Consider the following 27,494-nt stretch of genomic DNA (forward strand, 5'->3'; position numbering starts at 1 on the left):
TAATATGTTGTTGGCATCGACGACCTGTTTTCTTTTTATGCTTGTTTGCTGAGGTGACCATCTTGGCATTTGTCAAGAGGGTTGAGAGTGGCCAGCAAGATAGTCTATGGCCACATCACCCTGAATGCGCACCATCTCGTATGATCTCAGATGCTAAGCAGGTTTGGGCCTGGTTAATACCTGAATGGGAGACCGCATGGGAATACCAGGTGCCGTAGGCTTTTTTTTAATATGTTGTTGGCATCGATTACCTTTTTTTCTGCTTGTTTGCCGAGGTGACCATCTTGGCGTTTGTCAAGAGGGTTGAGTGTGGCCAGCAAGATTGCTTATGGCCACATCACCCTGAATGCGCCCGATCTCGTCTGATCTCGGATGGTAAGCAGGGTCGGGCCTGGTTAGTACCTGGATGGGTGAACGCCTGGGAATAACAGATGCCGTAGGCTTTTTTTAATATGTTGTTGGGTGTCGACGACCTGCTTTATTTTTCTGCTTGTTTGCCGAGGTGACCATTTTGGCGTTTGTCAAGAGGGTTGAGAGTGGCCAGCAAGATCAACTTCGCCCACATAACCCTGAATGCACCTGATCTCATCTGATCTCAGATGCAAAGCAGGGTCGGGCCTGGTTAGTACCTGGATGGGAGACCGCCTGGGAATCCCAGTTGCCATAGGCTTTTTTTTAATATGTTGTTGGCATCGACGACCTTTTTTATTTTTCTGCTTGTTTGCTGAGGTGACTTGGCGTTTGTCAAGAGGGTTGAGAGTTGCTGGCTAGATCACCTATGGCCACATCACCTTGAATGCGCCTGATCTGGTCTGAATTAAGATGCTAACCAGGGTCAGGCCTGGTTAGTACCTGGATGGGAGACCCCCTGGGAATACCAGATCTCATAGGCTTTTTTTTAATATGTTGTTGGCGACCACTTGTTTTTTTTTCTGCTTATGGCCACATCACCCTGAATGCGCCCAATCTCGTCTGATCTCGGATGCTAAGCAGGGTTGGGCCTGGTTAGTACCTGGAAGGGAGACCGCCTGGGAAAACAAGGTGCCGTAGCGTTATTCTTAATATGTTGTTGGCGTCGATGACCTGTTTTATTTTTCTGCTTGTTTGCCGAGGTGACCATCTTGGCGTTTGTCAAGAGGGTTGAGAGTTGCCAGCAAGATCCCCAACAGCCACATCACCCTGAATGCGCATCATCTCATCTGATCTCAGATGCTAAGCAGGGTCAGGCCTGGTAAGTACCTGGATGGAGTACCGCCTGGGAATACTAGGTGCCAAAGGCATTTTTTTATATGTTGTTGGCGTGGACGACCTATTTTATTTTTCTGCTTGTTTGCCAAGGTGACCATCTTGACGTTTCTCAAGAGGGTTGAGAGTGGCCGACAAGATCACCTATGGCCTCATCACCCTGAATGCACCCGATCTCAGATGCTAAGCAGGTTCGGGCCTGGTTAGTAGCTGTGATGGGAGACTGCCTGGGAATAACAGGTGCCATAGGCAATTTTTTAATATGTTGTTGGCGTCGACGACCTGTTTTATTTTTATGCTTGTTTGCTGAGGTGACCATCTTGGCATTTGTCAAGAGGGTTGAGAGTGGCCAGCATGATTGCCTAAGGCCACATCACCCATAATGCACCCTATCTCGTTTAATCTCAGATGCTAAGCATGGTCAGGCCTCGTTAGTACCTGGATGGGAGGCCGCCTGGGAAAACAAGGTGCCGTAGGGTTTTTCTTAATATGTTGTTGGCATCTTCGACCTGTTTTATTTTTCTGCTTGTTTGCCAAGGTGACCATCTTGGCATTAGTCAAGAGGGTTGAGAGTGGCCAGCAAGATCCCCAACAGCCACATCACCCTGAATGCGCACCATCTCATCTGATCTCAGATGCTAAGCAGGGTCAGGCCTGGTAATTACCTGGATGGAGTACCGCCTGGGAATACTAGGTGCCAAAGGCTTTTTTTATATGTTGTTGGCGTGGACGACCTATTTTATTTTTCTGCTTGTTTGCCAAGGTGACCATCTTGGCGTTTCTCAAGAGGGTTGAGAGTGGCCGACAAGATCGCCTATGGCCTCATCACCCTGAATGCACCCGATCTCAGATGCTAAGCAGGTTCGGGCCTGGTTAGTAGCTGTGATGGGAGACTGCCTGGGAATAACAGGTGCCATAGGCAATTTTTTAATATGTTGTTGGCGTCGACGACCTGTTTTATTTTTATGCTTGTTTGCTGAGGTGACCATCTTGGCATTTGTCAAGAGGGTTGAGAGTGGCCAGCACGATTGCCTAAGGCCACATCACCCATAATGCACCCTATCTCGTTTAATCTCAGATGCTAAGCATGGTCAGGCCTCGTTAGTACCTGGATGGGAGGCCGCCTGGGAAAACAAGGTGCCGTAGGGTTTTTCTTAATATGTTGTTGGCATCTTCGACCTGTTTTATTTTTCTGCTTGTTTGCCAAGGTGACCATCTTGGCATTAGTCAAGAGGGTTGAGAGTGGCCAGCAAGATCCCCAACAGCCACATCACCCTGAATGCGCACCATCTCGTCTGATCTCAGATGCTAAGCAGGGTCAGGCCTGGTAATTACCTGGATGGAGTACCGCCTGGGAATACTAGGTGCCAAAGGCTTTTTTTATATGTTGTTGGCGTGGACGACCTATTTTATTTTTCTGCTTGTTTGCCAAGGTGACCATCTTGGCGTTTCTCAAGAGGGTTGAGAGTGGCCGACAAGATCGCCTATGGCCTCATCACCCTGAATGCACCCGATCTCAGATGCTAAGCAGGTTCGGGCCTGGTTAGTAGCTGTGATGGGAGACTGCCTGGGAATGACAGGTGCCATAGGCAATTTTTTAATATGTTGTTGGCGTCGACGACCTGTTTTATTTTTATGCTTGTTTGCTGAGGTGACCATCTTGGCATTTGTCAAGAGGGTTGAGAGTGGCCAGCACAATTGCCTAAGGCCACATCACCCATAATGCACCCTATCTCGTTTAATCTCAGATGCTAAGCATGGTCAGGCCTCGTTAGTACCTGGATGGGAGGCCGCCTGGGAAAACAAGGTGCCGTAGGGTTTTTCTTAATATGTTGTTGGCATCTTCGACCTGTTTTATTTTTCTGCTTGTTTGCCAAGGTGACCATCTTGGCATTAGTCAAGAGGGTTGAGAGTGGCCAGCAAGATCCCCAACAGCCACATCACCCTGAATGCGCACCATCTCCTCTGATCTCAGATGCTAAGCAGGGTCAGGCCTGGTAATTACCTGGATGGAGTACCGCCTGGGAATACTAGGTGCCAAAGGCTTTTTTTATATGTTGTTGGCGTGGACGACCTATTTTATTTTTCTGCTTGTTTGCCAAGGTGACCATCTTGGCGTTTCTCAAGAGGGTTGAGAGTGGCCGACAAGATCGCCTATGGCCTCATCACCCTGAATGCACCCGATCTCAGATGCTAAGCAGGTTCGGGCCTGGTTAGTAGCTGTGATGGGAGACTGCCTGGGAATAACAGGTGCCATAGGCAATTTTTTAATATGTTGTTGGCGTCGACGACCTGTTTTATTTTTATGCTTGTTTGCCGAGGTGACCATCTTGGCATTTGTCAAGAGGGTTGAGAGTGGCCAGCACGATTGCCTAAGGCCACATCACCCATAATGCACCCTATCTCGTTTAATCTCAGATGCTAAGCATGGTCAGGCCTCGTTAGTACCTGGATGGGAGGCCGCCTGGGAAAACAAGGTGCCGTAGGGTTTTTCTTAATATGTTGTTGGCATCTTCGACCTGTTTTATTTTTCTGCTTGTTTGCCAAGGTGACCATCTTGGCATTAGTCAAGAGGGTTGAGAGTGGCCAGCAAGATCCCCAACAGCCACATCACCCTGAATGCGCACCATCTCGTCTGATCTCAGATGCTAAGCAGGGTCAGGCCTGGTAATTACCTGGATGGAGTACCGCCTGGGAATACTAGGTGCCAAAGGCTTTTTTTATATGTTGTTGGCGTGGACGACCTATTTTATTTTTCTGCTTGTTTGCCAAGGTGACCATCTTGGCGTTTCTCAAGAGGGTTGAGAGTGGCCGACAAGATCGCCTATGGCCTCATCACCCTGAATGCACCCGATCTCAGATGCTAAGCAGGTTCGGGCCTGGTTAGTAGCTGTGATGGGAGACTGCCTGGGAATAACAGGTGCCATAGGCAATTTTTTAATATGTTGTTGGCGTCGACGACCTGTTTTATTTTTATGCTTGTTTGCTGAGGTGACCATCTTGGCATTTGTCAAGAGGGTTGAGAGTGGCCAGCACGATTGCCTAAGGCCACATCACCCATAATGCACCCTATCTCGTTTAATCTCAGATGCTAAGCATGGTCAGGCCTCGTTAGTACCTGGATGGGAGGCCGCCTGGGAAAACAAGGTGCCGTAGGGTTTTTCTTAATATGTTGTTGGCATCTTCGACCTGTTTTATTTTTCTGCTTGTTTGCCAAGGTGACCATCTTGGCATTAGTCAAGAGGGTTGAGAGTGGCCAGCAAGATCCCCAACAGCCACATCACCCTGAATGCGCACCATCTCGTCTGATCTCAGATGCTAAGCAGGGTCAGGCCTGGTAATTACCTGGATGGAGTACCGCCTGGGAATACTAGGTGCCAAAGGCTTTTTTTATATGTTGTTGGCGTGGACGACCTATTTTATTTTTCTGCTTGTTTGCCAAGGTGACCATCTTGGCGTTTCTCAAGAGGGTTGAGAGTGGCCGACAAGATCGCCTATGGCCTCATCACCCTGAATGCACCCGATCTCAGATGCTAAGCAGGTTCGGGCCTGGTTAGTAGCTGTGATGGGAGACTGCCTGGGAATAACAGGTGCCATAGGCAATTTTTTAATATGTTGTTGGCGTCGACGACCTGTTTTATTTTTATGCTTGTTTGCTGAGGTGACCATCTTGGCATTTGTCAAGAGGGTTGAGAGTGGCCAGCACGATTGCCTAAGGCCACATCACCCATAATGCACCCTATCTCGTTTAATCTCAGATGCTAAGCATGGTCAGGCCTCGTTAGTACCTGGATGGGAGGCCGCCTGGGAAAACAAGGTGCCGTAGGGTTTTTCTTAATATGTTGTTGGCATCTTCGACCTGTTTTATTTTTCTGCTTGTTTGCCAAGGTGACCATCTTGGCATTAGTCAAGAGGGTTGAGAGTGGCCAGCAAGATCCCCAACAGCCACATCACCCTGAATGCGCACCATCTCGTCTGATCTCAGATGCTAAGCAGGGTCAGGCCTGGTAATTACCTGGATGGAGTACCGCCTGGGAATACTAGGTGCCAAAGGCTTTTTTTATATGTTGTTGGCGTGGACGACCTATTTTATTTTTCTGCTTGTTTGCCAAGGTGACCATCTTGGCGTTTCTCAAGAGGGTTGAGAGTGGCCGACAAGATCGCCTATGGCCTCATCACCCTGAATGCACCCGATCTCAGATGCTAAGCAGGTTCGGGCCTGGTTAGTAGCTGTGATGGGAGACTGCCTGGGAATAACAGGTGCCATAGGCAATTTTTTAATATGTTGTTGGCGTCGACGACCTGTTTTATTTTTATGCTTGTTTGCTGAGGTGACCATCTTGGCATTTGTCAAGAGGGTTGAGAGTGGCCAGCACGATTGCCTAAGGCCACATCACCCATAATGCACCCTATCTCGTTTGAGCTCAGATGCTAAGCATGGTCAGGCCTCGTTAGTACCTGGATGGGAGGCCGCCTGGGAAAACAAGGTGCCGTAGGGTTTTTCTTAATATGTTGTTGGCATCTTCGACCTGTTTTATTTTTCTGCTTGTTTGCCAAGGTGACCATCTTGGCATTAGTCAAGAGGGTTGAGAGTGGCCAACAAGATCGTCTATGGCCACATCACGCTGAATGCACACCATCTCATCTGATCTCAGATGCCTAAGCAGGGTTGTGCCTGGTTAGTACCTGAATGGGAGACCGCCTGGGAATACCAGGTGCCGTAGGCTTTTTTTTAATATGTTGTTGGCATCGACGACCTTTTTTTATTCTGCTTGTTTGCCGAGGTGACCATCTTGGCGTTTGTCAAGAGGGTTGAGTGTGGCCTGGAAGATTGCTTATGGTCACATCACCCTGAATGCGCTCAATCTCGTTTGATCTCGGATGCTAAGCAGGGTCGGGCCTGGTTAATACCTGGATGGGAGAACGCCTGGGAATACCAGGAGCCGTAGGCTTTTTTTTAATATGTTGTTGGCATCAACGACCTGTTTTATTTTTCTGCTTGTTGGCCGAGGTGACCAGCTTGGCGTTTGTCAAGAGGGTTGAGAGTGGCCAGCGGGATTACCTACAGCCACATCACCCTGAATGTGCCTGATTTCAGATGCTAAGCAGGGTTGGGCCTGGTTAGTACCTGGATGGGAGACCACCCTGAAACACCAGGTGCCGTAGGCTATCCTTTAACATGTTGTTGGCGTCGACGACCTGTTTTTTTTTTCTGCTTGTTTGCCGAGATGACCATTTTGGCATTTCTCAAGAGGGTTGAGAGTGGCCAGCAAGATCGCATACAGCCACATCACCTTGAAAGCGCCCGATCTCGTCCGATCTTGGATGCTAAGCAGGGTCAGGCCTGGTAAGTACCTGGATGGGATACCGCCTGGGAATACTAGGTGTCAAAGGCTTTTTTTATATGTTGTTGGCGTGGACGACCTGTTTTATTTTTCAGCTTGTTTGCCGAGATGACCATCTTGGCATTTCTCAAGAGGGTTGATAGTGACCAACAAAATCTTCTACGGCCTTATCACCCTGAATGCACCCGATCTCAGATGTTAAGCAGGTTCGGGCCTGGTTAGTAGCTGTGATGGGAGACTGCCTGGGAATAACAGGTGCAGTAGGCAATTTTTTAATATGTTGTTGGCGTCGACGACCTGTTTTATTTTTCTGCTTGTTTGCTGAGGTGACCATCTTGGCATTTGTCAAGAGGGTTGAGAGTGGCAAGCATGAACACCTACGGCTACATCACCCTGAATGTACCCCATCTTGTTTGATCTCAGATGCTAAGCACGGTCCGGCCTGGTTAGTACCTGGATGGGAGACCGGCAGGGAAAATAAGGTGCCGTTGGGTTTTACTTAATATGTTGCTGGCGTCGACGACCTGTTTTATTTTTCTGCTTGTAGCCAAGGTGACCATCTTGGCATTAGTCAAGAGGGTTGAGAGTGGCCAGCAAAATCACCTACAGCCACATCACCCTGAATGTGCCAGATCTCCTCTGATCTTGGATGCTATGCAGGGTCGGGCCTGGTTAGTACCTGGATGGGAGACCGCCTGGGAATACTAGGTTCCATAGGGAATTTTTTTGTATGTTGTTGGCGTTGACGACCTGTTTTATTTTTCTGTTTGTTTGCCGAGGTGAACATCTTGGCGTTTGTCAAGAGGGTTGAGAGTGGCCAACAAGATTGTCTTTGGCCTCCTCACCCTGAATGCATCCGATCTCAGATGCTAAGCTTGTTCAGGCCTGGTTAGTAGCTGAGATGAGAGAATGATTGGGAATACCAGGTGCCGTAGGCAATTTTTTAATATGTTGTTGGCGTAGACGACCTGTGTTATTTTTCTGCTTGTTTGCTGAGGTGACCATCTTGGCATTTGTCAAGAGGGTTGAGAGTGGACAGCATGATCTCCTATGGTCATTTCACCCTGAATGCACCCCATCTCGTTTGATGTCAGATGCTAAGCATGGCCGGGCCTGGTTAGTACCTGGATGTGAGACTGCCTGGGAAAACAAGGTGCCGTAGGGTTTTTCTTAATATGTTGTTGGCGTCGACGACCTGTTTTATTTTTCTGCTTGTTTGCCAAGGTGACCATCTTGGCGTTAGTCAAGAGGGTTGAGAGTGGCCAGCAAAATCACCTAAAGCCACATCACCCTGAATGCGCCCTATCTCGTTTGATCTCAGATGCTAAGCAGGGTCGGGCCTGGTTAGTACCTGGATGGGAGATCGCCTTGGTATGCCAGGTGCCGTAGGCTTTTTTTTAATATGCTGTTGGCGTCGGCGACCTGTTTTATTTTTCTGCTTGTTTGCTGAGGTGACCATCTTGGTGTTTTTCAAGAGGGTTGAGAGTGGCCAGCAAGATTGCTTACGGCCACATCACCTTGAATGCACCCGATCACGTCTGATCTTGGATGCTAAGCAGGGTCGGGCCTGGTTAGTACCTGTATGGGACACCGCCTGGAAATACCAGGTGCCGTAAGTTTTTTTAAAATATGTTATTGGCGTCAACGACCTGTTTTTTTTTCTGCTTGTTTGCTGAGGTGACCATCTTGGCCATCAAGATCGCCTACCGCCCCATCACCCTGAATGCACCCTATCTCTTTTGATCTCAGATGCCACGCAGGGTCGGGCCTGGTTAGTACCTGGTTTCTCTTAACCTCCCTGGCGGTATGATTCAGTCTGGAATAAGGTGCTGAAAGCGGTACAATTATTTTGCATGGAAATCTGGCGTTTTATTTTGTAGTCCTGTAATTCTTAGGAATAACGCTCTTAAATCTGTTCAAACCAGAGTCTAGCAGACATCCCGGATATGATAAAGTTTATAATATAATAAAGAATATTAAAAAATATTCAATAATGTAATCAAATCCTAAAATACTGAAAAAGGGACAAGTTTTGGTTGCTATGGACAATCTCCAAATTCCAGGCAGAAAAAAAACTGTATTTATAATATAAAAGTACATGCAGGGCACTGCACAGACCACTAGGGACAAAGGGGGTGTGTATTTTTTAATACAGTACTGTAATCTGTAAGATTACAGTGCTGTGTGTGTTTTGTGTACTTTAACTTTTTTGAATTTGCCGCCGTTCTCCGCTCCCGTGCGCCATAACGCTGCAGGGAACGGAGCTCGGCGGCATTCGGCACTGTGAATCGAGCGGAGGACAGCTCGATCACACAGCGCGGAGGACATCGCTGGATCCAGGGGACAAGGTGAGTAACTCTCCCTGTGTCCTCCCCTGCATCGAGCGATGCGATCCCGAGTCTGGCTCGGGGTTACCGCTCCTGTAATTAAAATCCCAACCCGAGCCAGGCTCGGGATTACCGCTAGGGGGGTTAATATGTTGTTGGCGTTGACGACATGTTTTATTTTTCCGCTTGTTTGCCAAGGTGACCATCTTGGCATTTGTCAAGAGGGTTGAGAGTGGCCAACAAGATTGTCTATGGCCACATCACCCTGAATGCGCACCATCTCGTCTGATCTCAGATGCTAAGCAGGGTTGGGTCTGGTTAGTACCTGAATGGGAGACCGCCTGGGAATACCAGGTGCCGCAGGCTTTTTTTAATATGTTGTTGGCATCGACGACCTTTTTAATTTTTCTGCTTGTTTGCCAAGGTGACTATCTTGGCGTTTGTCAAGAGGGTTGAGAGTGGCCAACTAGATCACCTACGGCCACATCACCCTGAATGCGCCTGATCTGGTCTGAATTCAGATGCTAAGCTGGCTCGGGCCTGGTTGGTAGCTGGAGGGGAGACCGCCTGGGAATACCAGGTGCCATAGGCAATTTTTTAATAGGTTGTTGGCGTCGACGACCTGTTTTATTTTTCTGCTTGTCTGCTGAGGTGACCATCTTGGCATTTGTCAAGAGGGTTGAGAGTGGCCAGCAAAATCGGCTACGGCCACATCACCCTGAATGCACCTGATCTCATCTGATCTTGGGTGCTAAGCAGGGTCGGGCCTGGTTAGTACCTGGATGGGAGACCGAATGGGAATACCAGGTGCTGCAGGCTTCTTTTTAATATGTTGTTGGTGTCAACGACCTGTTATATTTTTCTGCTTGTTTGCCGAGGTGACCATCTTGGCGTTTGTCAAGAGGGTTGAGAGTGGCCAGCAAGATCGTCTATGGTCACATCACCCTGAATGCGCACCATCTCGTCTGATCTCAGATGCTAAGCAGGGTTGGGTCTGGTTAGTACCTGAATGGGAGACCGCCTGGGAATACCGGGTGCCGCAGGCTTTTTTTAATATGTTGTTGGCATCGACGACCCTTTTTATTTTTCTGCTTGTTTGCCAAGGTGACTATCTTGGCGTTTGTCAAGAGGGTTGAGAGTGGCCAACTAGATCACCTACGGCCACATCACCCTGAATGTGCCTGTTCTGGTCTGAATTCAGATGCTAAGCTGGCTCGGGCCTGGTTGGTAGCTGGAGGGGAGACCGCCTGGGAATACCAGGTGCCCTAGGCAATTTTTTAATAGGTTGTTGGCGTCGACGACCTGTTTTATTTTTCTGCTTGTCTGATGAGGTGACCATCTTGGCATTTGTCAAGAGGGTTGAGAGTGGCCAGCAAAATCGGCTACGGCCACATCACCCTGAATGCGCCTGATCTCATCTGATCTTGGATGCTAAGCAGGGTCGGGCCTGGTTAGTACCTGGATGGGAGACCGAATGGGAATACCAGGTGCTGTAGGCTTCTTTTTAATATGTTGTTGGCGTCGACGACCTGTTATATTTTTCTGCTTGTTTGCCGAGGTGACCATCTTGGCGTTTGTCAAGAGGGTTGAGAGTGGCCAGCAAGATTGTTTATGGCCACATCACCCTGAATGCGCACCATCTCGTCTGATCTCACATGCTAAGCAGGGTTGGGCCTGGTTAGTACCTGAATGGGAGACCGCCTGGGAATACCAGTTGCCATAGGCTTTTTTTGAGTATGTTATTGGCGTCGACGACTTGTTTTATTTTTCTGCTTGTTTGCCGAGGTGACTATCTTGGCGTTTGTCAAGAGGGTTGAGAGTGTCCAGCAAGATCGTTTATGGCCTCATCACCCTGAATGCGCCCGATTTTATCTGATCTCGGATGCTAAGCAGGCTCGGGCCTGGTTAGTAGCTGGAGGGGAGACCGCCTGGGAATACCAGGTGCCGTAGGCAATTTTTTAATAGTTTGTTGGCGTCGATGACCTGTTTTATTTTTCTGCTTGTCTGCTGAGGTGACCATTTTGGCATTTGTCAAGAGGGTTGAGAGTTGCCAGCAAGATCGCCTACAGCCATATCACCCTGAATGCGCCCGATCTCATCTGATCTTGGATGCTAAGCAGGGTTGGGCCTGGTTAGTACCTGTATGGGACACCGCCTGGAAATACCAGGTGCCGCAAGTTTTTTTTAAATATGTTTTTGCGTCGACGACCTGTTTTTTTTTCTGCTTGTTTGCTGAGGTGACCATCTTGGCATTTGTCAAGAGGGTTGAGAGTGGCAATCAAGATCGCCTACTGCCCCATCACCCTGAATGCACCCTATCTCATTTGATCTCAGATGCCAAGCAGGGTCGGGCCTGGTTAGTACCTGGATAGGAGACCGCCTGTTAAAACCAGGTGCCGTAGGGTTTCACTTAATATGTTGTTGGCGTCGACGACATGTTTTATTTTTCTGCTTGTTTGCTGAGGTGACCATCTTGGCATTTGTCAAGAGGGTTGAGAGTGGCCAGCAAAATCGCCTACGGCCACATCACCCTGAATGCGCCTGATCTCATCAGATCTTGGATGCTAAGCAGGGCCGGGCCTGGTTAGTACCTGGATGGGAGACCGCCTGGGAATACCAGGTGCCGTAGGCTTTTTTTTTTATAAATTATTTTTATTTGTTTTAAAAGAGAAGGTTACAGAACAGAGCCTTGGGGCATTCCCCGGCTCGAACAATACAACACAACAGGTAAGGCACAACACCAAAAAACTATCAGCCTAACCCAAAGAACACACAACAACCAAACTCCGTAGCTCGCTGCTAAAAGTGACAGGAGTAATGCAAGTTTCAGTAATCAACTTTAGTTCAGTGATGCACTACAGGCAGTCTACAAACAAATGTCAATGAGTGGGCGTCAACTGGACACCTGGGCGGTACAAACTCTACCCCAGATAAAGCTTACCAAAGGAGTTGTCTACTAAATAGATTGAGTTGACAATCCAACAGGGTCGTCTTGCTCCACAACCGTTGTCTCAGACTCTAACCAGATATTCCAAACCTTCTGGAACTTTTGAGGGCATCCCCGGATGAAATATGCTTCCTTGTACAATGGTACTGCCAGGTTAACCAATGACTTCCATGCACTCAGGGTGAGGGCCGTCATGGGGGCCCTCCACCGGAGCACAACAAGTTTCCTTGCATAGAAGAGCAGCAGCCCCAGTAATGTGCGGACTGCCCGCGAGGGAACCAAAGCGTCCACCAACCCAAGCAGACATATCTCCATCGTCTGAGGTATAGGGATCGTTGTCAGCTCAGTAATAAAAGAGAGCACTCGTGTCCAGTAATGTTGCACCACGGGGCAAGCCCAAATCATATGAATGTACCCCGCCGAATCCGCTCCACAGTGCCAGCACTGTGGTGAAGAGTCAGGGTAAATCCTATGAAGTCTATATGGGGTGTAATAAAATGTATGCAGTATTTTAAATTGAATCAGCCGATCTTTTGGGGAGATCAAATATCTGAAGGGGGAGTCCCAAATGTCCTCCCAGTTCTCTCCATCTAGTCCCGGCAGCTCTGCCACCCAGAATTCCCGGAGTTTTTCTAATCTGCTATGAACCGAGGGTTGCAAAGCCTTGTAAATCGTGGATAATGGTTTAAGCAGCGTCTCCTGTCGCAGAAGCGACTCTATATTAGATTGATACAAGGTTAGGGGCGAACTACCAAACTGAGCCCCATACGCATGGCGAAGCTGCAGGAACCGAAAGAAGTACACATTGGGCAAGTTAAACCTAGATTTAAGCTGGTCAAATGTCAGTAATGCACCATTCTCGCAGATGTGGTGTAGACACCGAACGCCCCTTGACGCCCACACAATCAGATCTGGAATAGAGTAGAATTCAGGTAGGGAGGGATTTAGCCGCAATGGAGTATTAGGAGAAAGCACCCGGGGCCCAGCCAGCCGGTGGCCAACCACCCCAGACCACGCCCTCAGCACCGTCCTCATCGAGGCGGTGAAAGGATGTGGAGCTCTAGGGCCCCGAAATAAAACGTTCCACAGTGCTTCAAATGATCCCACAATGGAGGCCTCCAAGGCAACTGCTGCATTGGTGGCATCCGAGGTAAGCCAGCCGTGGACGTGTGTGAGCATTGCCGCTATGAAATAGAGAAAAAAATTAGGGCACGCCAGACCCCCCTGCGTCCAAGGTCTCTGTAGTACGGATAAGCGGAATCGGGGAGGCGTGGTGCCCCACAAAAAACTGGAGATGTGAGAGTTTAGTCGCTGAAAAAGAATTTTGGGTATCCATGTTGGAGAATGGCGCATTACGTAGAGGAGAGGGGGAAGCAATTCCATTTTAATTAAATTAATTCGACCTATCAGCGTAAGGGGAAGGCTGGCCCACACTTTAAGCCTATTCTGTGTAGTTTCTAGGATGGGAAGAAGATTAAGTTTACAAAAGTCCTGTACCCTGGGAGAAATGATGATACCCAGATACTTAATTTGTTCCGCCCACTGCAGCGGAAGTGAGGAGTCAGCCAGCCTTCCAGCACCCGGGTCCACTGGCAGAATCTGGGACTTATCCCAGTTTACCTTTAGGCCCGAGACGGTCGCGAATCGTGACAAAAGCTCTAACGCCGCCCGGAGGGACGGGCCGGGATCCCGGAGGAAAAGAATAATATCGTCAGCATACAGTGCAAACTTTTCCTCCAAGGATCCCACCGAACGGCGTCCGAGGATCGCAGCACAACTGCCAAGGGCTCCACCATTAAGGAAGAAAGGGCTGGGGATAGAGGACACCCCTGTCGGGTGCCCCTCTCCACCGGGAATGAGGAGGACAGCACCCCTCCCAGTTTAATTTGTGCAGTTGGTTTCTGGTATAACAGTTAAATCCACTTCCTATAAATGGGGCCAAAGCCATACAACCTAAGTACCTCCTCCATCTAGGCCCAGGACACTGAGTCAAATGCCTTTTCAAGGTCCAAGGCTACTAAAACCCTATAGAACGGTATGCCGAACAATAGGAGGCATCCTTCCCTGGCTTATGCACCAGAACTATATGGGCCTGTGTCATCGAGTCAGGCAGAGAACCCGTCTCTAAGCTAAGGGCATATAACTTATGGAGCTGCGGGACTAGATCAGCCATGCACATTTTGTACCAGTCACCTGGAAGCCCATCCGGACCCGGCGTTTTATTAGGCGGTAGGGAGCGGAATGCTGCTTCTATTTCAGTTATTGAAATGTCCGCTTCCAGTAGGGCCACGTCCTCCCCCGTCAAACCCGTCAGAGACAGACCCTGAAGAAATGAGAGGTGCTCAGGGGACAACCGCTCAGTGGTGGATTTATATAGTGAGGAGTAATACATTTGAAATTCATTAAGGATGTCAGCTGGGTTAGAAGTCATCCCCCCTGTCGCAGTATGTATCAGGGGCCCAACCGTTTGAAATTTGGGGTCATCCACCAGACCGGCCAAAAGCCTCCCATTCTTGTCCCCTGACTCAAAAACCCTTGCTCTCAGAAACCACTCAGAGGAGGTCGTCTCATTAGAATGGGAGACCGCCTGGGAATACCAGGTGCCGTAGGCTTTTTTAAAATATGTTGTTGGCATCGACGACCTTTTTTTTTGCTTGTTTGCCAAGGTGACCATTTTGGCGTTTGTCAAGAGTGTTGAGTGTGGCCAGTAAGATTGTCTATGGCCACATCACCCTGATCTCGTCTGATCTCAGATGCTAAGCAGGGTTGGGCCTGGTTAGTACCTGAATGGGAGACCGTCTGGGAATACCAGGTGCCTTAGGCTTTTTTAAAATATGTTGTTGGCATCGACGACCGTTTTTTTTCTGCTTGTTTGCCAAGGTGACCATTTTGGCGTTTGTCAAGAGGGTTGAGTGTGGCCAGCAAGATTGTTTATGGCCACATCACCCTCAATGCGCCCAATCTTGTCTGATCTCGGATGATAAGCAGGGTCGGGCCTGCTTAGTACCTGGATGGGAGAACGCCTGGGAATAACAGGTGCCGTAGGCTTTTTTTAATATGTTGGTGGCGTCGACAACTTGTTTTATTTTTCTGCATGTTTGTCGAGGTGACCATCTTCACGTTTGTCAAGAGGGTTGAGAGTGGCCAGCATGATTACCTACGGCCACATCACCCTGGATGCAGTCCATCTCGTCTGATCCCGGATGCTAAGCAGGGTCGGGCCTGGTTAGTAGCTGGATGGGAGACCACCTGAGACTACCAGGTGCTGCAGGCTTTTTTTTAATATGTTGTTGGCATCGACGACCTGTTTTATTTTTCTGCTTGTTTGCCAAGGTGACCATCTTGGCGTTTGTCAAAAGGGTTGAGTGGCCAACTAGATCACCTATGGCCACATCACCCTGAATGCACCTGATCTGGTCTGAATTCAGATGCTAAGCAGGGTCGGGCCAGGTTAGTACCTGGATGGGAGGCCGCCTGGGAATACCAGCTCTCATAGGCTTTTTTTTAATATGCTGTTGGCTTCGACGACCTGCTTTATTTTTCTGCTTGTTTGCCGAGGTGACCATCTTGGAGTTTGTCAAGAGGGTTGAGAGTGGCCATCAAGATCACCTTCGGCCACATAACCCTGAATGCACCCGATCTCATCTGTTCTTGGATGCTAAGCAGGGTCGTGCCTGGTTAGTACCTGGATGGGAGACTGCCTGGGAACACCAGGTGCCGTAGGCTTTATTTTAATATGTTGTTGGCGTCGACGACCTGTTTTATTTTTCTGCTTGTTTGCCGGGGTGACCATCTTGACGTTTGTCAAGAGGGTTGAGAGTGGCCAGCAAAATTGCTTATGGCCACATCACCTTGAATGCACCCGATCTCGTCTGATCTCGGATGCTAAGCAGGGTCGGGCCTGGTTAGTAGACATGTGCATTTGTTTTCGTCCGAATGCATTTTCGTCCGAATTTCAGCTATTTTCGTTTTCGTTTTGACAAACGATAACGAAAGCACAAAATCCGAAAAACGAAAGATCCGACATAAATAAATGCTTTATTTTCGTTTTCATTGTTACAACAGTTCGATATAGAATAGGAGATTCGACATGACTCTGACAATAACAATCTGTCTATAGAACCTGTGGTCGAATGTGCTTAACCTTACCTCTATTAGTCCAAGATTATATAGAGAAAATATTCGACAGAGAAAAAAGATTTGACAGAGAGAAAAGATTCTGCAAGTTACTGTCCTAAAAAGTGTTTGGGGACCCGGGTCCTGCCCCAGGGGACATGTATCAATGCAAAATTTTTTTTTAAAAACGGCCGTTTTTTCGGGAGCAGTGATTTTAATAATGATTAAAGAGAAACAATAAAAGTGTAATATCCCTTTAAATTTCGTAGGGGGGGTTGTCTATAGTATGCCTGTGAAGGGGCTCATGTTTCTGGTGCTTAGAACTGTCCCTGCACAAAGTGTCATTTATGCAGGAAAAAAAGTCCTTTAAAATCACTCGCAGCTATTATGAATTGTCGGCTCCGTAATACAGAGAATACTCATTGAAAGTCATTGATAAAAAAATAAATAAATAAATAAATATAAAAGCGTGGGGGTCCCCCAAATTCAATTACCAGGCCCTTCAGGTCTGGTATGGATATTAAGGGGAACCCTGCCTCAAATTTAAGAAAAAATTTGACGTGGGGTTCCCCCTAAATATCCATAACCAGACCCTTCAGGTCTGGTATGGATATTAAGGGGAACCCCGCGTCAAATTTAAGAAAAAAATTGACGTGGGGTTCCCCCTAAAAATCCATACCAGACCCTTTATCCGAGCACGCAACCTGGCAGGCCGCAGGAAAAGAGGGGGGGAAGAGAGCCCTCCAGACCTCCAGAACCACCGGCCACGGTTGTGGGGATGAGGCCCTTGTCCTCATCAACATGGGGACAAGGTGCTTTGAGGGGTCACAGACCCCCAAAGCATCCTCCCAATGTTGAGGGCATGTGGCCTGGTACGGTTCAGGAGGGAGGGGGGCCGCTCTCTCGTCCCCCCCTCTTTTCCTGCGGCCTGCCAGGTTGCGTGCTCGGATAAAGGGTCTGGTATGGATTTTTAGGGGGAACCCCACGTCAATTTTTTTTTTATTTGACGCGGGGTTCCCCTTAATATCCATACCAGACCTGAAGGGTCTGGTAATGGATATTTAGGGGGAACCCCACGTCAAATTTTTTCTTAAATTTGAGGCAGGGTTCCCCTTAATATCCATACCAGACCTGAAGGGCCTGGTAATTGAATTTGGGGGACCCCCACGCTTTTTTTTTTTTTTTTTTTATCAATGACTTTCAATGAGTGTTCTCTGTATTACGGGAGCCGACAATTCATAATAGCTGCGAGTGATTTTAAAGGACTTTTTTTCCTGCATAAATGACACTTTGTGCAGGAACAGTTCTAAGCACCAGAAACATGAGCCCCTTCACAGGCATACTATAGACAACCCCCCCCTACGAAATTTAAAGGAATATTGCACTTTTATTGTTTCACTTTAATCATTATTAAAATCACTGCTCCTGATAAAACGGCCGTTTTTAAAACTTTTTTTTGCATTGATACATGTCCCCTGGGGCAGGACCCGGGTCCCCAAACACTTTTTAGGACAGTAACTTGCAAATTAGCCTTTAAAATTAGCACTTTAGATTTTGAACGTTGGAGTCCCATAGACTTTAATAGGGTTTTAAAGTATGCTATATACTAGCTCCGTCGAATCTTCTTTATACATTCGACAGACACCATAAGCCTTCAAAGACAGATTCGACCGTAATTCATGTGGATTTTCGGACGAATGCAATTTTTGAACGAAAAACTAAATAAATAAAAACGAATTTCGGGAGTAACTAAATAAATTAAGTTTTCGGACGAAAACGAAATTCCGTAACGAAATATTTTACTCTGCACATGTCTACTGGTTAGTACTTGGATGGGAAACCGCCTGGGAATACCAGGTGCCCTAGGCTTTTATTTAATATGTTGTTGGCGTCGACGACCTGTTTTATTTTTCTGCTTGTTTGCTGAGGTGTCCATCTTGGCATTTGTCAAGAGGGTTGAGAGTGGCCAACAAGATTGTCTATGGCCACATCACCCTGAATGCGCACCATCTTGTCTGTTCTCAGATGCTAAGCAGGGTTGGGGCTGGTTAGTACCAGAATGGGAGACCGCCTGGGAATACCTGGTGCCATAGGCTTTTTTTAATATGTTGTTTGCATCGACCACTTTTTTTGGGCTTGTTTGCCGAGGTGACCATCTTAGCGTTTGTCAAGAGGGTTGAGTGTGGTCAGCAAGATTGCTTATGGCCACATCACCCTGAATGCGCCCGATCTCATCTGATCTCAGATGTTAAGCAGGGTCGGGCCTGGTTAGTACCTGGGTGGGAGACCGCCTGGGAATACCAGTTGCCATAGGCTTTTTTTGAATATGTTGTTGGCATCGACGATCTTTTTTATTTTCCTGCTTGTTTGCCAAGGTGACTATCTTGGCGTTTGTCAAGAGGGTTGAGAGTGGCCAACTAGTTCACCTACGGCCACATCACTCTGAATGCGCCTGATCTGGTCTGAATTCAGATGCTAAGCAGGCTCGGGCCTGGTTGGTAGCTGGAAGGGAGACCGCCTGGGAATACCAGGTGCCGTAGGCAATTTTTTAATAGGTTGTTGGCGTCGACTACCTATTTTATTTTTCAGCTTGTCTGCTGAGGTGACCATCTTGGCATTTGTCAAGAGGGTTGAGAGTGGCCAGCAAGATCGCCTACGGCCACATCACCCTGAATGCACCCTATCTCGTTTGATCTCAAATGCTAAGCAGGGTCGGGCCTGGTTAGTACCTGGATGGGACACCGCCTTGGTATGCCAGGTGCCGTAGGCTTTTTTTAATATGCTGTTGGCGTCGGTGACCTGTTTTATTTTTCTGCTTGTTTGCTGAGGTGACCATCTTGGTGTTTGTCAAGAGGGTTGAGAGCGGCCAGCAAGATTGCTTATGGCCACATCACCCTGAATGCGCACCATCTCGTCTGATCTCAGATGCTAAGCAGGGTTGGGCCTGGTTAGTACCTGAATGGGAGACCGCCTGGGAATACCAGTTGCCATAGGCTTTTTTTGAGTATGTTATTGGCGTCGACGACTTGTTTTATTTTTCTGCTTGTTTGCCGAGGTGACTATCTTGGCGTTTGTCAAGGGGGTTGAGAGTGGCCAGCAAGATCGTTTATGGCCTCATCACCCTGAATGTGCCCGATTTTATCTGATCTCGAATGCTAAGCAGGCTCAGGCCTGGTTAGTAGCTGGAGGGGAGACCGCCTGGGAATACCAGGTGCCGTAGGCAATTTTTTAATAGTTTGTTGGCGTCGACGACCTGTTTTATTTTTCTGCTTGTCTGCTGAGGTGACCATTTTGGCATTTGTCAAGAGGGTTGAGAGTTGCCTGCAAGATCGCCTACAGCCATATCACCCTGAATGCGCCCGATCTCATCTGATCTTGGATGCTAAGCAGGGTCGGGCCTGGTTAGTACCTGTATGGGACACCGCCTGGAAATACCAGGTGCCGTAAGTTTTTTTTTAATATGTTGTTGGCGTCGACGACCTGTTTTTTTTTGTGCTTGTTTGCTGAGGTGATCATCTTGGCATTTGTCAAGAGGGTTGAGAGTGGCAATCAAGATCGCCTACTGCCCCATCACCCTGAATGCACCCTATCTCATTTGATCTCAGATGCCAAGCAGGGTCGGGCCTGGTTAGTACCTGGATGGGAGACCGCCTGGGAAAACCAGGTGCCGTAGGGTTTCACTTAATATGTTGTTGGCGTCGACGACATGTTTTATTTTTCTGCTTGTTTGCCGAGGTGACCATCTTGGCGTTTGTCAAGAGGGTTGAGAGTGGCCAGCAAAATCGCCTACGGCCACATCACCCTGAATGCGCCTGATCTCATCAGATCTTGGATGCTAAGCAAGGTCGGGCCTGGTTAGTACCTGGATGGGAGACCGCCTGGGAATACCAGGTGCCGTAGGCTTTTTTTTTTTTTTTTTTTATAAATTCTTTTTATTTGTTTTAAAAGAGAAGGTTACAGAACAGAGCCTTGGGGCATTCCCCGGCTCGAACAATACAACACAACAGGTAAGGCACAACACCAAAAAACTATCAGCCTAACCCAAAGAACACACAACAACCAAACTCCGTAGCTCGCTGCTAAAAGTGACAGGAGTAATGCAAGTTTCAGTAATCAACTTTAGTTCAGTGATGCACTACAGACAGTCTACAAACAAATGTCAATGAGTGGGCGTCAACTGGACACCTGGGTGGTACAAACTCTACCCCAGATAAAGCTTACCAAAGGAGTTGTCTACTAAATAGATTGGGTTGACAATACAACAGGGTCGTCTTGCTCCACAACCGTTGTCTCAGACTCTAACCAGATATTCCAAACCTTCTGGAACTTTTGAGGGCATCCCCGGATGAAATATGCTTCCTTGTACAATGGTACTGCCAGGTTAACCAATGACTTCCATGCACTCAGGGTGAGGGCCGTCATGGGGGCCCTCCACCGGAGCACAACAAGTTTCCTTGCATAGAAGAGCAGCAGCCCCAGTAATGTGCAGACTGCCCGCGAGGGAACCCAAGCGTCCACCAACCCAAGCAGACATATCTCCATCGTCTGAGGTATAGGGATCGTTGTCAGCTCAGTAATAAAAGAGAGCACTCGTGTCCAGTAATGTTGCACCACGGGGCAAGCCCAAATCATATGAATGTACCCCGCCGAATCCGCTCCACAGCATCAGCACTGTGGTGAAGAGTCAGGGTAAATCCTATGAAGTCTATATGGGGTGTAATAAAATGTATGCAGTATTTTAAATTGAATCAGCCGATCAAATATCTGAAGGGGGAGTCCCAAATGTCCTCCCAGTTCTCTCCATCTAGTCCCGGCAGCTCCGCCACCCAGAATTCCCGGAGTTTTTCTAATCCGCTATGAACCGAGGGTTGCAAAGCCTTGTAAATCGTGGATAATGGTTTAAGCAGCGTCTCTATATTAGATTGATACAAGGTTAGGGGCGAACTACCAAACTGAGCCCCATACGCATGGCGAAGCTGCAGGAACCGAAAGAAGTACACATTGGGCAAGTTAAACCTAGATTTAAGCTGGTCAAATGTCAGTAATGCACCATTCTCGCAAATGTGGTGTAGACACCGAACGCCCCTTGACGCCCACACAATCGGATCCGGAATAGAGTAGAATGCAGGTAGGGAGGGATTTAGCCACAATGGAGTATTAGGAGAAAGCACCCGGGGCCCAGCCAGCCGGTGGCCAACCACCCCAGACCACGCCCTCAGCACGTCCTCATCGAGGCGGTGAGAGGATGCGGAGCTCTAGGGCCCCGAAATAAAACGTTCCACAGTGCTTCAAATGATCCCACAATGGAGGCCTCCAAGGCAACTGCTGCATTGGTGGCATCCGAGGTAAGCCAGCCGTGGACGTGTGTGAGCATTGCCGCTATGAAATAGAGAAAAAAATTAGGGCACGCCAGACCCCCCTGCGTCCAAGGTCTCTGTAGTACGGATAAGCGGAATCAGGGAGGCGTGGTGCCCCACAAAAAACTGGAGATGTGAGAGTTTAGTCGCTGAAAAAGAATTTTGGGTATCCATGTTGGAGAATGGCGCATTACGTAGAGGAGAGGAGGAAGCAATTTCATTTTAATTAAATTAATTCGACCTATCAGCGTAAGGGGAAGGCTGGCCCACACTTTAAGCCTATTCTGTGTAGTTTCTAGGATGGGAAGAAGATTAAGTTTACAAAAGTCCTGTACCCTGGGAGAAATGATGATACCCAGATACTTAATTTGTTCCGCCCACTGCAGCGGAAGTGAGGAGTCAGGCAGCCTTCCAGCACCCGGGTCCACTGGCAGAATCTGGGACTTATCCCAGTTTACCTTTAGGCCCGACACGGTCGCGAATCATGACAAAAGCTCTAACGCCGCCCGCAGGGACGGGCCGGGATCCCGGAGGAAAAGAATAATATCGTCAGCATACAGTGCAACCTTTTCCTCCAAGGATCCCACCCGCACCCCCCGAATGGCGTCCGAGGATCGCAGCGCAACTGCCAAGGGCTCCACCATTAAGGAAGAAAGGGCTGGGGATAGAGGACACCCCCGTCGGGTGCCCCTCTCCCCCGGGAATGAGGAGGACAGCACCCCTCTCAGTTTAATTTGTGCAGTTGGTTTCTGGTATAACAGTTGAATCCACTTCCTATAAATGGGGCCAAAGCCATACAACCTAAGTACCTCCTCCATCTAGGCCCAGGACACTGAGTCAAATGCCTTTTCAAGGTCCAAGGCTACTAAAACCCTGGTGTCCTGGTCCATGGAAGGGATTTGCAGATGAGTGAAGACTCTACGGATATTGACATCCGTTGACTTCCCTGGCATAAAACGAGTCTGATACATGTTTACCAAAAACGGGAGGATTCCCATCAGCCTGGTGGCTAACACTTTCGTCAGTATCTTTAAATCATAGTTAAGAAGGGATATAGAACGGTATGCCGAACAATAGGAGGCATCCTTCCCCGGCTTATGCACCAGAACTATATGGGCCTGTGTCATCGAGTCAGGCAGAGAACCCGTCTCTAAGCTAAGGGCATATAACTTATGGAGCCGCGGGACTAGATCAGCCATGCACATTTTGTACCAGTCACCTGGAAGCCCATCCGGACCCGGCGTTTTATTAGGCGGTAGGGAGTGGAATGCTGCTTCTATTTCAGTTATTGAAATGTCCGCTTCCAGTAGGGCCACATCCTCCCCCGTCAAACCCGTCAGAGACAGACCCTGAAGAAATGAGAGGTGCTCAGGGGACAACTGCTCAGTGGTGGATCTATATAGTGAGAAGTAATACATTTGAAATTCATTAAGGATGTCAGCTGGGTTAGAAGTCATCCCCCCTGTCGCAGTATGTATCAGGGGCACAACCGTTTGAAATTTGGGGTCAGCCACCAGACCGGCCAAAAGCCTCCCATTCTTGTCCCCTGACTCAAAAACCCTTGCTCTGAGAAACCACACAGAGGAGGTCGTCTCATTAGAAAAATGTAAAGACAGCTCCCTCCGAGCCCGTGCCAGGGAGGAATATGCCCCAGGAGAAGGATCCGACGCAAACTCCCCCTCTGCCATACACACATTGGATTCCAGGTCCTTGGTCTCTGAGGCACAGTCCACCCTGGCAGCCTTTATTGCCGAAATGTAATCTCGTCTTACGGTTGCCTTGAAGGCATCCCAGGTGATCTGTGGGGTGGACACATTATTATTAGGCCGCGTACACACGGGCGGACTGTTCGCCCAACTTAGTTTGTCAAACAATCCGACAAACAGTCCGCTCAAAATTTGCATGAGCGGACTTGACCACACATGATGAACGAACAGTCCGCTGAAACCGTGCGCGATGACGTGAACGGCACGTACGACGGGTCGACAAATACGACGTCCAATACACTGCAATGCAACCTTCGCCGTGTAAATCCTTTCTGAGCATGCGCGACACTTAGTTTGTCGAACAAGCCTACACACGAGCGGACTGTCCGCTCAAACCAAGTTTCAGCGGACTGTCTTACGGGAATTCCGAAAAACTTTGTTCGTCAGACTGTCCGCTGAAACTGTCCGCTGAAGCCCACACACGAGCGGACTGTCCGCTGAAACACTGTTCAGCGGACAAAGTTGGGCGAACAGTCCGCCCGTGTGTACGCGGCCTTACAGTCCCAATATTGAGCAATCTTCCCTCGCATATTCTCCTCCACCCTCTCATCCCGCAACCAGCGAGTCGCTAGTCTCCAGCTACCCCTGCCCTCCCTCCCCCAAGCTGTAGAATGACCTCCAGGGGGGAATGATCTGAAATTCCCGCAGACAATTATGTTGCCGAGGCTACCAATGGGAGCATAGCCGGGGAGCAAAAGGCCAGGTCTATTCTGGAGCCCGAGCGGTGGACCGCAGACAGGTGGGAGAAGCGCCTCTCCTGTGGATTCTTCCACCTCCAGACCTCCGTGAGCTGCAGGGCCATGGCCCATTGCTCCAAATCCGTATCCGGAAGCCTGGTCGGATTGGAAGTATCCAAAGTCCGGTCCAGAATGCCATTAAAATCTCCCGCTATGATAAGTCTCATGACCACGTGAGGAGCCAGCCTGTCATACACTGCGTGAAGCACAGATGTCGAGAAAGGGGGTGGGACATATACGTTCACAACCGCAAACAACTGGGCTTCTATAGACAGCAGCAATATGACAAACCGCCCCCCCCGGGTCCGAGATAACATGTTCAACCTGACAACTGAGGGATCTGTTTAGGAGAATGGACACTCCTCTGGCATAACTAGAATATGTGGCATGGAAGGACTGTCTTACCCACCTCTTGCGGAGGGCCAAATGTCGACTGCCCGTGATATGGGTTTCTTGCAGAAAAAGAATGTGTGGTTTGTGCGTTTGTAAATACTTGAACATAAGTGCTCTCTAGAAGCGGCTATTTAGGCCACGCACGTTCCATGACATTAATTTAAGCTCCATCTAGGATATATATAAATAATAAAGTAGCCCATCGGAGGAAGGGGGGAGAGCCAATCGCCCTGTCCCCCCATCCTCCAACCCGCCACAGCCATAGCAATATGGTACCACCAACACCCACCCATAACAAACAGTGCATACACTTAAGTAAATAGGTAGCATTAAAGTATAGTAGTTTAGCAGCAAGCAAACAACCTCTGCCAACCCGCCAAAACCATTGAGGTAGGTCAGCTTCATCCCCAAACAAAAAAACTGGAACAGTCCGTTACCAAAAACCAATCGCTGGGCGAGGAGGACTAGATAGTTCTATGTCCCCCACTCTTGGGTGATGCGATGACAGTACTTGAGTTGGAGACAGACTCGAACAAAAGAAAAAGGGAACAAAAGACAATAAAAAAAAAAAAGAGAGAGGGGGAGGGGACAGCGTCCCCGAGTGTAACCGTCTTCCAATTGTCGTTGCTCCGTTTATTTCAGGATGCAAAAATATCAAGAGAACGGAACAGGAGCACATGTGGTAATATTGTAGAGGAGTAAGGCCTTCGTAGGACAGAGAAATTCACCAGCCCAACACCAGAATCACTGCAAACAAGGACACCCTATCGCAGGGCAGAGAACCAGGAGTCCGCCTCCTCCGGGGAGTCAAAAAACTTTGCAGTGCCCGCATGCACCACGCGTAGCCGGCTCGGATATAGCATACTATAAGGTAGGCCCTTTTCTCTGAGGCGTCGGCGGATGTCCTGGAAGGTTTTCCTCTTCTTCTGCAGATCCGCCGAGAGGTCGGGATATAGATGTATTTCGGCGTTTTCATACTTAAGGTTTGGATGTTTCCTGGCTTCACTTAGGATGCGGTCCCTATCTCGATAGTTAAGGAACCGTCCAGGAACGGTCTAGGTGGCGCCCCAGGTGGACGACGGCCAGTCGTCACTCTATGTGCCCGTTCCACCACGTAGGTGGGCGAGACAGGAGTCAGGTCCAGGATGCCTTTAAAGAAGGCTTCAGCAAATTCTGCAGGACGATCTCCCTCGGATCCCTCCGGCAATCCAAGCACTCTCACATTGTTCCTCCTTAGGCGGTTCTCGGCATCATCGGATTTAGCTACCAGCATTTTAACCGTGCCCTCCAACGCCTCGATGCGGTGGTCATGATTAGCGGTCAGGTCCTCCGCGGCTGATATGCGGGATTCAGATTCTGTGAGGCGGCCTCTAAACTTGTCCAGGTCGGCCCGTATGCAGTTACATTCCTCCGTGAGCTTGTCAATACGGGTCAGTAGTGAGGATCTACTGTTTTCAATGGCAAGTAGGATCACCGCCATGTCTCCAGAGGTTGGGACCTCCGGGGCAGAAGGGCCTCCCTGCCTCGTCTCCATATTTAGGTCAGCTAGCAAATTGTGGAGCCTGTCAGTTGAGACGGTGGCAGGGCGTTCGGCTTGCGCCGGCGGTTGCTTCTTGCTGGAGTGCGGGGTAGCAGTTTTGTTCTTTGCCGGCATGGAGGAGGGGGAGAGGAGCAATGCAAGCAGTTACCGCTATACCGGAGTGTGAGGTCAGTTCCCTCCTAGATTATGTGGTTTCAAGCAGGCAAGGGTGGCCAGGTGGTAATAAAGGCAGTGTCCATCCACAGCAATCCTCAACCAGCAGTTGCAGCAGCAGGGTGGGAGTTAGATGGCTAGGAAAATCAGGGAAGGCCGGGGTGCATACACTGTGGCAGCTGAGTCCAGGCTGTGATAAAGAGCAGGGCTGAGCACAAAGGAACAGTGAGGGTAGTCAGGGAGCCATCCAGATTTGAGGCCCCCCAGTCACACACTGCGTTAGCAGCCCTGGCCAGTTCAGAATGCAATGAGTAGGCAGGCGAAAAAGTGCTCAGACCCCCAGGCGGAAAGCTGTTCAGTTGCGATGGCCTTCCGTGGCCGGCCGCCGTAGGGATTCACAGGCCTCACTAGGCCGCACTAGGCCGGAGCGGTCCGCGGCCTCCCCGTTTACTTCTAAGGCCCAAACAAGCCACCGGAGCACACAGGGGGAGAGCCCAGTAGATTGGGAGGGTGGATGGGGGTCCCCTACCTCCCGATGCGGCCCAATTCCAGCGGATTACCAGACCTCCGAAGCGGCAAGATGGCGGCCGCGAGCTCCCGGCAGTGACCTCTCCTCGGCCGACTGATGGGGAGAAAATACAAAATAATGGCACCGATCACCTCAGGGCATCCCAGGGAACAGGCAGCCACAGTTTCAGGCTCCCAGCAGGTCTGATGAAGTAAGGATGGAGACGGATTGGGCTCAGGATGAACGGAGCTATTTCTAAAAACGTCCGCCGCCGCTCACATCCGTTGACGACCTGTATTATTTTTCTGCTTGTTTTTGAGTATGTTGTTGGCATCGACGACTTGTTTTATTTTTCTGCTTGTTTGCCGAGGTGACTATCTTGGCGTTTGTCAAGAGGGTTGAGAGTGGCCAGCAAGATTGTCTATGGCCTCATCACCCTGAATGCGCCCGATTTTATCTGATCTCGGATGCTAAGCAGGCTCGGGCCTGGTTAGTAGCTGGAGGGGAGACCGCCTGGGCATACCAGGTGCCGTAGGCAATTTTTTAATAGGTTGTTGGCGTCCACGACCTGTTTTATTTTTCTGCTTGTCTGCTGAGGTGACCATTTTGGCATTTGTCAAGAGGGTTGAGAGTTGCCTGCAAGATCGCCTACAGCGATATCACCCTGAATGCGCCCGATCTCATCTGATCTTGGATGCTAAGCAGGGTCGGGCCTGGTTAGTACCTGTATGGGACACCGCCTGGAAATACCAGGTGCCGTAAGTTTTTTTTAAATATGTTGTTGGCGTCGACGACCTGTTTTTTTTTTCTGCTTGTTTGCTGAGGTGACCATCTTGGCATTTATCAAGAGGGTTGAGAGTGGCCATCGAGATCGCCTACAGCCCCATCACCCTGAATGTACCCTATCTCATTTGATCTCAGATGCCAAGCAGGGTCGGGCCTAGTTAGTACCTGGATGGGAGACCGCCTGGGAAAACCAGGTGCCGTAGGGTTTCTCTTAATATGTTGTTGGCATCGACGACATGTTTTATTTTTCTGCTTGTTTGCAGAGGTGACCATC

The 27,494-nt window shown here is 49.0% G+C and overlaps 2 non-coding genes and 30 pseudogenes across 2 annotated transcripts; all 32 read left to right on the top strand.

Moving 5' to 3' along the window:
• The first annotated feature begins 102 nt into the window (after positions 1-102).
• Positions 103-221, top strand: LOC143949486 (5S ribosomal RNA; annotated as a pseudogene).
• A 103-nt stretch (positions 222-324) lies between these two features.
• On the top strand, positions 325-443 carry LOC143946454 (5S ribosomal RNA; annotated as a pseudogene).
• Positions 444-551: 108 nt separating this feature from the next.
• On the top strand, positions 552-670 carry LOC143949310 (5S ribosomal RNA; annotated as a pseudogene).
• Positions 671-934: 264 nt separating this feature from the next.
• On the top strand, positions 935-1,053 carry LOC143948342 (5S ribosomal RNA; annotated as a pseudogene).
• Positions 1,054-5,852: 4,799 nt separating this feature from the next.
• On the top strand, positions 5,853-5,972 carry LOC143949244 (5S ribosomal RNA; annotated as a pseudogene).
• A 106-nt stretch (positions 5,973-6,078) lies between these two features.
• On the top strand, positions 6,079-6,197 carry LOC143948526 (5S ribosomal RNA; annotated as a pseudogene).
• A 325-nt stretch (positions 6,198-6,522) lies between these two features.
• LOC143949792 (5S ribosomal RNA) lies at positions 6,523-6,641 on the top strand (annotated as a pseudogene).
• A 1,449-nt stretch (positions 6,642-8,090) lies between these two features.
• LOC143945380 (5S ribosomal RNA) lies at positions 8,091-8,209 on the top strand (annotated as a pseudogene).
• Positions 8,210-9,164: 955 nt separating this feature from the next.
• On the top strand, positions 9,165-9,283 carry LOC143948713 (5S ribosomal RNA; annotated as a pseudogene).
• Positions 9,284-9,390: 107 nt separating this feature from the next.
• Positions 9,391-9,509, top strand: LOC143949803 (5S ribosomal RNA; annotated as a pseudogene).
• Positions 9,510-9,617: 108 nt separating this feature from the next.
• LOC143945910 (5S ribosomal RNA) lies at positions 9,618-9,736 on the top strand (annotated as a pseudogene).
• Positions 9,737-9,844: 108 nt separating this feature from the next.
• LOC143949156 (5S ribosomal RNA) lies at positions 9,845-9,963 on the top strand (annotated as a pseudogene).
• Positions 9,964-10,297: 334 nt separating this feature from the next.
• Positions 10,298-10,416, top strand: LOC143955038 (5S ribosomal RNA; annotated as a pseudogene).
• Positions 10,417-10,524: 108 nt separating this feature from the next.
• LOC143948906 (5S ribosomal RNA) lies at positions 10,525-10,643 on the top strand (annotated as a pseudogene).
• Positions 10,644-10,751: 108 nt separating this feature from the next.
• On the top strand, positions 10,752-10,870 carry LOC143948533 (5S ribosomal RNA; annotated as a pseudogene).
• Positions 10,871-10,978: 108 nt separating this feature from the next.
• Positions 10,979-11,097, top strand: LOC143947634 (5S ribosomal RNA; annotated as a pseudogene).
• A 333-nt stretch (positions 11,098-11,430) lies between these two features.
• On the top strand, positions 11,431-11,549 carry LOC143950671 (5S ribosomal RNA). Its single transcript, XR_013266017.1, has one exon. It is a non-coding gene; the product is annotated as a 5S ribosomal RNA (ribosomal RNA).
• Positions 11,550-14,579: 3,030 nt separating this feature from the next.
• Positions 14,580-14,688, top strand: LOC143949690 (5S ribosomal RNA; annotated as a pseudogene).
• A 105-nt stretch (positions 14,689-14,793) lies between these two features.
• Positions 14,794-14,912, top strand: LOC143949145 (5S ribosomal RNA; annotated as a pseudogene).
• A 332-nt stretch (positions 14,913-15,244) lies between these two features.
• On the top strand, positions 15,245-15,363 carry LOC143948679 (5S ribosomal RNA; annotated as a pseudogene).
• Positions 15,364-15,471: 108 nt separating this feature from the next.
• LOC143947406 (5S ribosomal RNA) lies at positions 15,472-15,590 on the top strand (annotated as a pseudogene).
• Positions 15,591-17,957: 2,367 nt separating this feature from the next.
• LOC143949961 (5S ribosomal RNA) lies at positions 17,958-18,076 on the top strand (annotated as a pseudogene).
• A 101-nt stretch (positions 18,077-18,177) lies between these two features.
• Positions 18,178-18,296, top strand: LOC143943413 (5S ribosomal RNA; annotated as a pseudogene).
• A 108-nt stretch (positions 18,297-18,404) lies between these two features.
• LOC143948700 (5S ribosomal RNA) lies at positions 18,405-18,523 on the top strand (annotated as a pseudogene).
• Positions 18,524-18,631: 108 nt separating this feature from the next.
• On the top strand, positions 18,632-18,750 carry LOC143948336 (5S ribosomal RNA; annotated as a pseudogene).
• Positions 18,751-18,857: 107 nt separating this feature from the next.
• LOC143948540 (5S ribosomal RNA) lies at positions 18,858-18,976 on the top strand (annotated as a pseudogene).
• Positions 18,977-19,311: 335 nt separating this feature from the next.
• On the top strand, positions 19,312-19,430 carry LOC143946655 (5S ribosomal RNA; annotated as a pseudogene).
• Positions 19,431-19,537: 107 nt separating this feature from the next.
• On the top strand, positions 19,538-19,656 carry LOC143948256 (5S ribosomal RNA; annotated as a pseudogene).
• A 108-nt stretch (positions 19,657-19,764) lies between these two features.
• On the top strand, positions 19,765-19,883 carry LOC143952404 (5S ribosomal RNA). Its single transcript, XR_013267584.1, has one exon. It is a non-coding gene; the product is annotated as a 5S ribosomal RNA (ribosomal RNA).
• Positions 19,884-26,853: 6,970 nt separating this feature from the next.
• Positions 26,854-26,972, top strand: LOC143949083 (5S ribosomal RNA; annotated as a pseudogene).
• A 108-nt stretch (positions 26,973-27,080) lies between these two features.
• LOC143947459 (5S ribosomal RNA) lies at positions 27,081-27,199 on the top strand (annotated as a pseudogene).
• A 108-nt stretch (positions 27,200-27,307) lies between these two features.
• On the top strand, positions 27,308-27,426 carry LOC143949287 (5S ribosomal RNA; annotated as a pseudogene).
• The last annotated feature ends 68 nt before the right edge of the window (positions 27,427-27,494 follow it).

This window comes from Lithobates pipiens, unplaced genomic scaffold, assembly GCF_037356315.1.
Source record: "Lithobates pipiens isolate NorthernLeopardFrog02 unplaced genomic scaffold, aLitPip1_a1.2 Scaffold_30, whole genome shotgun sequence".
NCBI lineage: Eukaryota > Metazoa > Chordata > Amphibia > Anura > Ranidae > Lithobates > Lithobates pipiens.